Consider the following 13,566-nt stretch of genomic DNA (forward strand, 5'->3'; position numbering starts at 1 on the left):
ACTGCCAACAAAGTAGGTTATTTCCACACCTTTGAATAGTCACACTTACACATTTAATCGAGATATATTTTACATACATGTAAGATGTACTATAGTTGCAAAGGAACACTATCTGTTTTGTGTTGTACAATCAGTATTTCAGCAAGACCTGCCATCAGGGGCTTCCCTGGTGGCACAGTGGTTGAGAGTCCGCCTGCCGATGCAGGGGACACGGGTTCATGCCCCAGTCCAGGAAGATCCCACATACTGCAGAGCGGCTGGGCCCGTGAGCCACGGCCGCTGAGCCTGTGCATCCGGAGCCTGTGCTCCGCAACGGGAGAGGCCACAACAGTGAGAGGCCCGCGTACCGCAAAAAGAAAAGAAAAGAAAAAAAAAAAAGACCTGCCATCAAATAATTGCTCATTTAGTAATAATCTCATTTGTTGACTGAGATGAGAAATGGAAGTTCACATGGATGAAGTGACTTGTCCAGGCTGGTAAGTGATGGGATTGGAAATTCAGTCAACCACACCTAGAAGGGTCTACTCCCTTTGTAAAAGGATCATTAGACCAGTGACAGAGAGGCTGCACATGAGCCAAGCAGCAGGGAGACAGCCTGAGCTCTGATGGGGGATGGCATCGTGCTCCTCTGCTCCCCATGCCTGGAGGACCCCCAAGTCTGAGCTGACACCGTCTCATCAGGGTGGGGCTCCCTTTGGTTTCCCGCTTGTTTCATCTGATCTTGTGCCGCTTCCTGGGAGCTTTCCCTGGACCCCTGGAACCCTGGTCAGAAAGCCATGGCCTGTCAGACTTGTGGACTGATGGGATTATTGCTCCCGCAATGCACAGGCCCTGGAGGGGCCGGCCACACGGACTCAGGGGGCTCTGCCCCTGCACACGCACGGGCGGACATGGCTCTGCCGGGAAAGGAGAGGGTGCCGTGTTTGTACGAGCAGCTCTGTGTGCCGTGTTTGAGCTTGCTGCCCACCTTCATGGGTTAGGCCTTCTCTGCCCCTCAGGCTTCAGGTGTCAAATAAAAGGGCACAGCTGATGGCCTTTACCATTTTTTTACCTCTGACATTCTGTGATTTATAAAGTTTTAAATTTGCTTCACAACAGTTAAAATAAGACAGTCAACATTTATATTTATCTTTTTGCTGCCTTTGGGAGGGGGTAGGTCATTTGAGCCACTTTTTTTTTTTTTAATCCACATTGAAAAAAAACAGTGGATATTCCAATACACGAAAGTTTTCTTTCTTTTTTCCCCCCTTCTCCCTAACGGTCAAAGTTTGGCCAGTTTCCTCTTTCCTCTGAGGTCCTGGTCTCCTGGAGATGTAGACCTGGGTCCTTGTCCATCCTTGTACATTCCCTCCCTTCTTCCCTCAGGAAGGAGCGTTCAGTTCTCCTTGAACTCAGATCTCAGCACAGATGCTTCCTCCAGAAGGGGCAGACAGGGGGAATTTTCGGTTAGTAGCTCAGCCACAGGGTGGTTATCACTGACCGGAGCTGAGGGAGAAGATCTACCCAAAAATAGTCATTATAACCAGTTATACCTTTGGTCTTATTTATACAATCTAATTTTATGACTTGTACTTAATAGACTATCAAGGGAAAAGCAGTAGAGTATAGTAGTTAAGGGCATGGGCTCCTGGGTTCAGATTCCATCTCTCTTTTATAAAAATAAATAAATTTATTTATTTATTATTGGCTGCGTTGGGTCATCGTTGCTTTGAGCGGGCTTCTCATTGCAATGGCTTCCCTTGTTGCGGAGCATGGGCTCTAGGTGCTCGGGCTTCAGTAGTTGTGGCACATGGGCTCAGTAGTTGTGGCTCACGGGCTCTAGAGCGCAGGCTCAGTAGTTGTGGCACATGGGCTTAGTCGCTCTGAGGCACGTGGGATCTTCCCGGACCAGGGCTTGAACCCGTGTCCCCTGCATCGGCAGGCGGACTCTCAACCACTGCGCCACCACAAATTGCCACAAATGCAAACCAGAAACGGGGCGAAATATCTGCCAAATCCCATGCCTTTGGGCCAACACGAGATGAAGGCTGCTCACGCGAGAGCCTACACACACCTCCTGGGACCGTGGGCCTTGTGGTACACAAGACCTCCCAATTGTTATTACCACGATGAAGTTGCCTACAATGAACCTTAGACTAGCAACAGTCTAATCCATGGATGGTTTAACTATAGAACCGCTCGGTCACAGCTGACCCCACTCATCTGCACAGATACTTTGAAATCTGTGGAATCCTGCAGGAGGTCAAGGTTACCTTGTGTTCCTTGCTGCTGATGCATTGGCTAGTAAAATCCCAGTGCTCCACTTTAAGGACTTCCTTTATGTGTTGAAAGAAAATCCAACACATTGCCTTCCTTTTTGACAGTTCGGTGCAGTTGAGGTGTGTTTGTAAGGGATCCGTTTAATGCGTCCTTTGTCTTTGCAGGGAGTGTTTTCTTGGTGCCGCTTTCCTAAGTGGAGTTGCTTCCTGCAGACTGTGGATGGTAGTTCCAGAGCAGAGAAGATGTTATTGTCTTTCACTGAAATGAATGGATGTCCCTCTGGGAGTCTGGATATTATCAAGATGAAAAAGGTTCGACATTTCTTTTAGGACTAGTAAATCGGGTCCTTTGTGAGGTGTACATTCAATCTCCTTACCAATCTTTATTCTAGAAGTAGCTAAGCCAGAGTGATGCCTTTGTCTTAGCTACTGTGGATGGAGGTGGAGAAGGAGGCCTGTGTCACCCAGGCCCCTCCTCCAGGGCCAGAGACACACTGGCTCTCATTTTGGCTTCCAAGTGCCCAGGCATCCGGGGCTGCCCCTTACCTCCAGAGTCCCTCACATCCCTTCCCATCCTCTCTGGAGCCGACTGGCTTCCTGTTGCCTCATTTCCACATTTCAATGCTTTGGGGTCTTCTCTGCTCCGTTTTACTAGGAATAAGTGAGGCCTTATCTGGTGAGCTGGGCCGTGTTGATGCTTTGCCTTCTGGTATATTCTCCCATCTTAGGCAACATGCTTGGACCCACCATGACACTTTTCTTTAGGAGGGTCTTCCAATGCCTTCAGGAGACCCATGACTAGGAGTTAAATTTGTGTTAATTGTAGAGACAAAATGAACAGTGATAACATAAAATATTTTTTATTCAGAAGTTAGTTGGATAAATAGCAGGTAGTGAACGTTTTGGACTTTGGGTGTCTTACAGCTTCATTGGGAGCCAATATCACGTTGCTAAGAAGGCAAATCTGGACTGCGTTAGTGGAGAAATGGAGTGTGGATCAGAGAAAGAGAGAGATCTGCTGTCCTCTGTGCTGGCTACTTAGTCTGGAACTTCGTATCTTAACTGTCCATTGCATTACAGGAAGAATGTTGAAAATAAATATTAGGATATGCCTAACATCTTGAAGAATCAGAAACCATGTTGTATAGAGATGTGTGAAAAAACTGTGTAATCCAAGAGCACTGTCTAATCTGAAAAAAAGAGAAGACTTGAGAGAAAAACGATGACTGTCTCCAGATGTTTAAAGAACTACAATGTGGTAGAGAAAACAAACTGGTTCTGTGTAGTCACCGTAGGGTAGAACTTTGATCTGTAGGTAGAGGTTGCAGGGGACAGATTTCACTTCATCCTCTTTTAGCAACCCCAGGGGCAGCCATGCGGGAAAGCAGTCACCATGTCACCCTGGCTGCCTGAGCCAAGGCTGGCTCCCTTTTTCCAGGAGCATGGTGGGTACACACTGAGTCTCTCACCTCTGAGCATGAATAATTCTACAATTTAGGAGTGAGAGGCTATGGCGCCTCGCCGATGGCTCTGAGGCACGGAAGGAGGGCAGCAAAGCCACGCTGTGCTCACGGAGGGTGTTGGGCCTCGCCGTGGCCGGCAGGGGATGTTTGTTCAGCTTTCATTCTCAAGCTGATGAACCAGGCCTGGAGTTTCACCTGCAGCCGCTCCTGCACTCTTAACATCTGAAGGGAAGTCCAATCCCGACTCAGACAGTCCCATTCGTGCCCTGAAGACAAGGGTGAGGGTGACCCACATTGGGCTGGCCTGAGGATGAAAGGCAAGGGCTGGAGCTCTGAGTCGGGGGCTGGGCTATAGACATGCTGTGTGGGGCTTTCTCTTTCCTGGTGTTTTTCCCTGTCTGTGAAGCCCATTCCCATGAACATCTCAGGCGCTGTCTTTCTCAGAAAGTTAAAAGTTCGGCTGGTGCCATAGGAAGCAGCTCCAGGGTTTACCTAAGTCCAGTGGAATCGTTTGCCTTGCGCCCATCCAGTTAAAGGGTGCTTGGGCCACTGGGTTTGAGTTGGCCCTTGTCCGCCTATACTAATGAGAGATTCATCAGGAAACTGGCAAACTAGTTTGGTGTCACTGAGCAGGGCTTTGGGGGCTGACACTCACACCATAGCATTGTAAATACTTACGGCCTTTTAACGTGGACACTCAGGGATAAGAATCCTTTCCCATGCCCGAAACATACAGATTCTATTTGTTATAGGAAAGAGAAAAGCAGAAATAAAGGGAAACTGATGTAAAACTTACTAAGAATATCAAGTTCCAAGGGAATCCAGAGGTTGGATCTCATTCTTTCCAATTAATCTATACTTTTTCTTTGCTTACATTTGTAAACTTATACCTTTTTTTTTTTTTTTTGCAGTATGTGGACCTCTCACTGTTGTGGCCTCTCCCGTTGCAGAGCACAGGCTCCGGACGCGCAGGCTCGACGGCCATGGCTCCCGGGCCCAACCGCTCCGTGGCATGTGGGATCTTCCCGGACCGGGGCACGAACCCGTGTCCCCTGCATCGGCAGGCAGACTCTCAACCACTGCGCCACCAGGGAAACCCTGTAAACTTATATCTTAATATAATTTTGTATTGATATTATATTGATTATATTGATTGATAGTTGCAATCCTGAAGTAGTCACTGGCACCACGCAAAGCCCAGACCATCGTCAGGAAAAGCCCTTCCCTAAGAGGAGAGAGACCTGCATAAGACCTAATTCTGGGAATGGGGTTGAGGGTAGAGCAGGAAGGACAATCCCACAATAGTGGGCTGGGAACAAGCTGGCCTCTGGAGAGCAGAATCCAGCCAGAGCAGTGATATGTCAGGCTGGCCTGACCTGGTGTGTGGCTCAGCTCTGATGCTCCGTCCAGAGTCCCAATTCAGGATCTTGTTCTTGATTTGCTGCCAGGCTAGTCTCGGGTAAAAGCTGGTCTAGAAGGGCAATGATCCAGCCTTGGCCCAGCTCCAGAGACTGTCCCTTCCCTTCTGACCCGTATTCACTCCTGTTTGCAGATCTGCTCTGTCCAGACAGACTGGGCTGGAAGCACTTAAGAAGAAGAGGTCTCAGCTGGACTCCTTCACTCCTTCCAGCACTCAGAGAGCTGGAAGTCTGCTCCCGCCCCGCAGTCAGCCTGCCTCTTGGCAGCTCAGCTGGAGGGGGATGTCCAGGCAGCCGGGTGGTGCTGGCTGGGGTGGCGATTTGGCTTAACTAAATACTCTTCGGTGGGGCCCTAAACACGGGGGAGAGAACAGGACTGGAATGTGAGGCCGGCAGGCGGGGGATGGCTTACCCTGCCCCAGTTTGTTTTCGTATTTGCCAGGACTGTAACTGAGGAGCTGGCTGCTATCGGGTAGCATTAATTAACATCCAAGGTCACCAGCCCATCTTCTCAGCACTGTGTCTCCTTCTCCACACTTGGGCAAACCCAATGCCCACAAATTGGCACCAAGTCTGTACTCACAGTTTGATTTTAGACATGGGGGGCAAGATTGATGGCTAGTCTAGAAAGGGATGAACTCCTGGCTGGGTGCGGGGCTTCTCCTGAAAGCAGGATATCCTGGGAATTCAGCTCCAAGGAGCTTTGGGGCCATGCAGAAAGAACAGACAAGCAGAAACAACTGAGGATGTATTTAGGGACTAGTGCAGCCCACTGCAAATGGTTGGACAGTGCCTCTGGAAAAACACATAGAGGTCCCCATGTAGAAGTGAGCATTGTGATTTTTTTTGTACTAAAATTTGCTTTATGTCTCAGGAAAAGAACCTCAAGCTTCTTCAGTCCCCTTCTATCATGTATCCTTGGTAGCTCTGGGAGATATTTTCCCTATTAAGCAAACCAACAGCTGCTGATTTTGGCTACAGTTTGCCTTGCTTAGTTCTTGGGAGGAAAAGAAGATGCTCAGCTGTCCTCAAATCTACCAGTGGAAATCAAAATGAAAGCACAGATGAGCCTGGAGGACGGAAACCCCAAGGGACGCTGTGGGTTCCCGTTCTCAGCAGAAAGCTGCAACACCCAGTGGTTATAGATTCTCCTCCTGCCGGACCTGGGGCTGCATGGTGTTCCTCAGGGCTACTCCCACCTGACATTTCAGGAGAAGAGACATAGGTAGAGTGGCAGGTTTCAATGAGGGGACAGTGAGCAAGGCACTGGGGCATTTCCTGTTCACCAAAATATTTCATCCATCAGCACATTACCAGTTCTACCATAAGTGACTCATTTTTTTGGGTGTCAAGTTTCTCCACTCCTGGGTTCTGATTTGAACCAATTAAAACAGCAGTTAACATTTGTGTTACTGTTTACTATATGCCAGGCACTAGTGTACAGATTTGCAAGGTTACACTTAATCCTCACCTAATTCTTATGCTGTACCCATTTTTCTGATTAGAAAGTTGAGTAGCAGAGAAGACACATCATTTACTCAAAGTCAGAGAGTTAGTAATTGGCATTGCTGGTTAGTCCACTACCCAAAACACATGAAATATTGAATATTTAAATACCAGAACAGACTGCCTTCCTGGGAAGACTGATGACATTCGTTCAATATCTATCTATCTATATCATATCTACATCTATACCTCTCTCTATATATATCTATACCTATCTATCTGGAAAACCTAACTCAGAAGTTATATATGTCCATCTATTCCACAGTCAAGGAAACAAATGCAAAGATGTTCACACAACCAAGAACCTCCAAACACTGGAGGAAAATCAACTTCATCAGAAGGACATGTCAAATTACTTTGAAACTACAGTGAAATTACAAATTACATGAAAAAGATATTGCCTCAGGAAGCAAAGTTTAAAGCATCAAAACAAGAATATATTATTTTTCATGTCAGAGGTATAAAGATGTTAATTTTTGTCTTTATCGAGCAAACAAAACAAAACAAAACAAAAAAAACAAGAATAAGTATAATTTAGAATAAGTATAATTAATGTTATCAAATGATATAATAATGCAAAAATGATTGAGAGCATTTTCTAAATAAATTAATTCAAAACTCTTAGACATCTGGAGAAAAGAAAAAAAGGTCAATGAAATAAAAACGTGGGTTAAAGAGCAGAATTAATGTAGCTGAAAATTGAATTTGTAAGCTGGAGGATGTCAACAAAGAATTCTTCCAAAATATAGCCCCAAAGATAAGAAAATGGAAAGTATTAAAGAAGCATAGTGAGACAGAGAAGGCTTATCATATTGTTCCAAATTCTGCCTAATTCAATTGGCAAGGGGGAAAAAATAACAAAACAGAACTGAAGGGAGGAATAAATAACAGAAGACAAGATTTTCAGAAATGAAGATATAAGTCCTCAAATCCAAACAGAACACTGGGTGTTAGGTAGGACGAATGTAACAGACAAGCCACATGTACACATTGTGATGATGTTTCAGAAAAAGAGTGTCCTAAAGTCTAATAAAGCAAAACAATAGAGATTTCTCTATAAAGGAATTTCTCTATAAAGGAAAAAGAATCAGATTGGAATTATATTTCTCAAAAGCAAGAGAGGATTTCTGAAAGCAATAGAGCAATATCTTCAAAACTGTTGTCATGTTAAATTGAAGAAGACTTAGAATATAGGGAGTAGTGGTCAGCCAAAGAAATAGTTAATTATTAATTCTAAATAAGTATTAATTTTTAAAATAATTAATGACAACTAATAAAAACTTGAATCCATAATTCTAAATGATTTTAGGACAGTTCAGATCATGGAACAAGGGAAAAGCTTTATATTTAAAAACTTTTTTTTTTTTTTTTTTTTTCCAGTACGCGGGCCTCCCACTGCTGCGGCCTCTCCCGCTGCGGGGCACAGGCTCCGGACGCGCAGGCCCAGCGGCCACGGCTCACGGGCCCAGCCGCTCCGCGGCACGCGGGATCCTCCCGGACCGGGGCACGAACCCGTGTCCCCCGCATCGGCAGGCGGACTCCCAACCACTGCGCCACCAGGGAAGCCCTTAAGAACTTTTAACAACATTTTTTTCCAGCTTTTTAAACAAGGGGACTCACATTTTCATTTTGCACTTGGTGCCACAATTTATATAGCCACCTCTGTCACCCAAAGAGTACACCTGAGATCTCTTTTGCTAAAGAAACTGGAACAAAGAGACTCTGTATTTGGAGACAGGCAAGTAACAAAATTGGGTAAGAAAAAGGAAAATTAAGTTAGTTGCTAACTGATTTAGAGACATCCTTAGTCTTCCATCTCTAACATGGGAGATTGTAGGGTCTTTTCCTGGAACAACTGAACCACTCAGAGGAAAGGACTACACGCCCTGGCATTTGAAGGTCACTAATATTGTTGGTGGCCCATTCCACTAACCTACGCTAAACTATTCAATATATAAGTTCTTCCAAGCACAGACGGCCAGTTCCAAAACATTTTCATCCCCTCCAAACATGACACTGTATCCAGGGCTTAACGCCCTCACTCCCATTTCCCCTTCTGCCTTTTAATTTAGGAATTGCACCCATTTGCATTTATACAACATTTAACATATACTGTATCTTAGCTTCTATTTGTTTTCTTCACAACGTTTATCACAACATACAATTACTTCACTTTCATTGACTTATGAACGTTTTTCATGCCTGTCTCCCCACTAGACTAGGAGCTCCCTGAGGACACAGCCATTCCTGTCTTATTCACTATTAGAGCCCAGAGTCTCTCACAGTGCTTTGCCCACGTTTTCTCTCAGTTAACTGATTTGAGTGAACAAATGTGAAAGGGCTCAATAAACTGTATGTGACCAAAATGACAGCTTCTGATTATAGAATGGATAGAGAGCAGAGTCCCTGAGGCCTGGGATCGTATGATGTTGATTCTGAGACAGTATGAATGACCAATGTGCTACCACATCTCAACCAACCGGGCAACGTGAGGAGTCGGACGGGATGGACCACTTCATGCTTTCCTAGCTGGAGTAGAGCAGAAGCAAAGGCAGAAACATCTTTCTTTTCTCTTTTCCCCTCCCCCTATCCCCCTCCCAAACCACAAATGGAACCTGTGAAGTTCACCATGATTCTTACTTCTCCTTTGCATTCCCAGGCCCTTCCTTTATCTCTGGTTTCAAGCCTGAGAATAAATCTCTCGGTCACGCTACTTAATCAGGTTCTCCCAGGGAAAGGACCCTGCTGCAGGGATGACAGGAACCAGACTCCAAATGGTTTTCCAGGAGCTGAGGGAAGTGAAGGCTTTTCCTGCAGTTTCTCCTGCCAAAGAATTAAGGAAAGAATGTGGGTCATAGGGCTACAGCAGTGCAAGGAGGAATTCTAACACTTTCTCTAGGCCTGGAGGGGAGGTCTGTTTCCCTTCAGTAGATGCTGCCCTTTGCTTTTCATGTGGTGTCTGGCTCACCTCATCAGAGGTTCTGTGCTGGGAAACCAGTGCCATTGCTGGCTTGGGTGGCTTATACTAAGATATACAGGAAGGAAATTAAGCCCTTTATTTCTATTATCCCTCCTTGGGCAAAATGGCAAGAAATTTTGCCTTGAGAGCCTTTATTTCATCCAGGAGAATCGCCTTTTCCCTTCGGGAGAGATTCCCACCTCTCCAAGCAGCTGTTGCTCTAAGTAACCATTTACTTCCCAGTGACCTCAGTCGGAAGGTGTCCTGTGGCATGAGCTTCCTGTTTCCCTGGTCATCATCAATGCAGCAATAAAGAGCACGACAGCAGGAACATGCTCCCCCATCACAGCTTGCTTTCCATGTTATAAAGCTGGAGGACAGCATCATGTCACCCACACAGGGAAGGAGCATAGTTCTCCAAATGAGTTACAGCATGGGTGGTAGGATCAGCTACATAAAGTTCAAAAAATGAATCCTGTGTCCTGCAACAGTGCAAACAACTCAAATTTGCATTCAATATAAAAACGGAAAATGGAGAAAAACCAGGGAAGACCTACCACTCTAAGGGTAGACAGTACCCTCTCCAGAAATTTCAGCCAACACCTGCCTCTGCTGGGTGCTTCATGGAGCCCTGCTTCTGCAGAGCATCTTGGTGTCCAGACCACCATGAATTTGGAGCTGGAGGAAACGTGACTTCCTTGGCTTCCTCCGCAAGTGTCATTCCCAGTCAGGAGCTGAGGGGAGCCCTCCCTCTGGTTTCTCAAAGCAGTTTCTCTGGAGGTCCCTTTCTTGCCACACTGTATTATTTTCTCCATGTTCTCATTTTTTTGTGTTTGTTTCTTAGTTCTTTTAAGTTCTTTTACCTGCTAGAAACTTTAACACATATTATTAATGTCTTTCCTGACAGTCTCCACACGGAACTTTTTATTATATCTCGACTATGTTTAGACAAAGCTTAGCTCATGGGAGGCACAAAGTACATATGCACAAATAAATGGGGGGGGGGGTTCACGCACACCAGAATTTTGTGTCCAGCGCCATCTCTGACCATTCCAGGCCACCAAAAAGATTGCCTCAATTCCTTTTTGTGAGAAGGAATGACACGTACACATATATTCAGGTTCCTCACTGGATAGAGCAAAGCCTGAGTCTTGGTTTAAAAATGAAAACTTTAAAGATTCTTGAAGAAAGTACACTATAAAGCAATTCAGTTTTCTTCAGAATTACTCTATTGAGTTTATGCTGATCAACAAGTTCAGGAGAAAACTAATATTCATTCTAAACTTAGAGAAACAAACTTTAGTTCACCTTGCTTGTTTTGCACTACTTTTAACCAATCTAACGGGTTACATTTATTTAAATTTAAGATGCCTTTATCCTTAGATGGTAAATCATACAGAATAACAATGATACTTGACTTTCAATGTCTTGAGCTTAGCTAAGAAATTCACGTCTCTTTTCTTTCTTTGCGTTTTCTCAAAGGCTTATTTAATTTAATTTTTTTTATATTTTATAATTCTTGTTTAAAATTTATTTTATTCAAGTATAGTTGATTTATAATGTGCTAATTTCTGTTGTACAGCAGAGTGATTCAGTTATACATATATATACATTCTTTTTCATTGTGGTTTATCACAGGATGTTGAATATATTTCCCTGTGCTGGGTCAGAATGGCCATGATTAAAAAGTCTACAGATAACAAATGCTAGAGAGGGTATGGAGAAAAGGGAACCTTCCAATGCTGTTGGTGGGAATGTAAAATGGTGCAGCTACGATGGAAAACCATATGGAGGTTCCTCAAAAAATTGAAAGTACAGTTGCCATATGAGCACAGCAGTCCCACTCCTGGGCATATATCCAGACAAAACAGTAATTTGAAAAGATACTTGCACCCCAGTGTTCATAGCAGCACCATTTACAATAGTCAAGACATGGAGGAAACCTAAATGTCCATTGACAGATGAATGTGTGTGTGTGTGTGTGTGTGTGTATATATATGTATACATATGCCATATATATATATATATATATATATACACACACACACACACACACACAATGGAATATTACCCAGCCGTAAAAAAGAATGAAATAGTGCCATTTGCAGCAACATGTATGAACCTAGAGATTATCATACTAAGTGAAATAAGTCAGAAAGAGAAAGACAAATACCATATGATATCACTTAAATGTGGAATCTAGAATATGACACGTCTCTTTTCTATAACATGTATTGAGAGGTAGGAAAAGTCCATTTAGTGGACATTATTAACTAATTTCACATATATGCCAAATCTTAGATAAATGGGTGCATTATAGATGGGCAGTAAGTATGGGTATACGGTGGCCAGGCGACCTTCAGAGTGCTCTACAGGTTTTAAAACACAGGATGTGTTTCCACTGATTTATGCTAAAACTTGCCTTCTCTGAATCTTTAACATAACCAATTCCAAATCTACCTGGAGAAGGGTGGTATCTTTTTAAATTTTCTCCAAGTCATTGTTTTTCTCACCATGTTTCAGTTGCTGCTTGCTCTTCCAAGGTTCAGTTGCTTTTGGGGCTTCTTTAGGATCCTGAATTTTTCATCTGTCTCACGGTCTCCAGATGTTAACCAAGATACAGTGTTCCTTGGTGTGCTCTGTGGGGCAGGGGTAGGTGCCATATCTTGGTTCTTGTCATTTCCTGCTTTGCAGCCTTCTTAGTCTCATATTTCCTTTGATTTTCAAGGACTGCTTTTGATAATGGCTTATCATTTCCTGGTTGTGATTTCTTATTCTGGAGTGGTTTCTTCTCAGGCAGCTTGGAACTGATGATTAGTTTTTTTTCTTAAAGCTGAGGATCTATCAACCATTGTGAATTTATGTTCCTAATTGGGTACTTCCCTTAAAACTGCTTGGTGAGCTATCCTTCTCGCTGGAAATAGTCCATACAAAAATGGTTGCCAGGACGGGGCTGGCATAATGCCAAACTTGTACCCATTATTAACACACAAGCTGGGAGCATGCATGGCAGTAAAAATGTGCTCCCCACCTGGGCACCAAGCAAAGTATGTAGGATCAGAGGTTACTGGTTTAGAAATAGGGTTGCACTTAAAAATATCCCGTGATTGCATTTGTCCCTCATATTTCTAAATCTAGCTAGCATTAATATATGGCCATGAGGACTAAGTAAGCTACATTAGAATACCAGTTCCAAAGTCAAACGCTGATCACATTTCAAGCTGAAAATCATCTCTTTGGCAGGCATAAATCCATAAAGAGCATAAAACTCAGTAGACCTAGAATTCCAAATTACATCATAAGTGGAGCTGTGTTTCGGTAATTGAACAGATTACAGCATTTTCTCCATTTGCTGCAGGTAACACATCATTTGCTCCCTGTAGCGGGAAGTTCCTGTCTTGTCAAATCTGTCCTAGCCATTACAACACAGCAGTTGCTTTTTTATTCCATAGCATCATAACCTTATCAACCTTAGAGGAATGATCGTTAGCTAAACCTGCATGAGGTCCACCAAAGTTGGGGAATAGACATAACCTAACAAATACAGGTGCACTTTTACTCCCTGGAACATAGACAGTCCCCTTGTGTGATTGGAGTCCAAGTGATGACACACAATATTTACTCAATTATTATGTGCAATAGGTACTCAATATATATTTGTTAAATGAATTAATTGTCTTTCCCCCTTGCCCTCAGTGCCCAACATGCACAGAAAATAGCTGTTGATTGAAGAATAAATAGATGAACGAATGACAAATACATATTTCTACTGCAAATGCCCTCCAAGCATGGCGAAGCAGTCCCTGGGCATGAGAACACCTCTTCCCCAATCTTTCTCCTGGTTCTGGTCATATGGCAGTGTTGTTTATAAGCAGGTTTCCTTTGATCATTTCCAAGACAAGAATCAATTGTGTGTTGGTGAAAGACATGACTGTGGAATCCTGAAATATCTCCCAGCTCAG

At 44.0% G+C, this 13,566-nt stretch overlaps 1 pseudogene; it reads right to left on the bottom strand.

Moving 5' to 3' along the window:
- Positions 1-12,196: 12,196 nt before the first annotated feature.
- LOC116741939 lies at positions 12,197-13,175 on the bottom strand (annotated as a pseudogene).
- Between the last annotated feature and the right edge of the window lie 391 nt (positions 13,176-13,566).

The sequence above is a fragment of the Phocoena sinus genome, chromosome 16, assembly GCF_008692025.1.
Source record: "Phocoena sinus isolate mPhoSin1 chromosome 16, mPhoSin1.pri, whole genome shotgun sequence".
NCBI classification, from domain to species: domain Eukaryota; kingdom Metazoa; phylum Chordata; class Mammalia; order Artiodactyla; family Phocoenidae; genus Phocoena; species Phocoena sinus.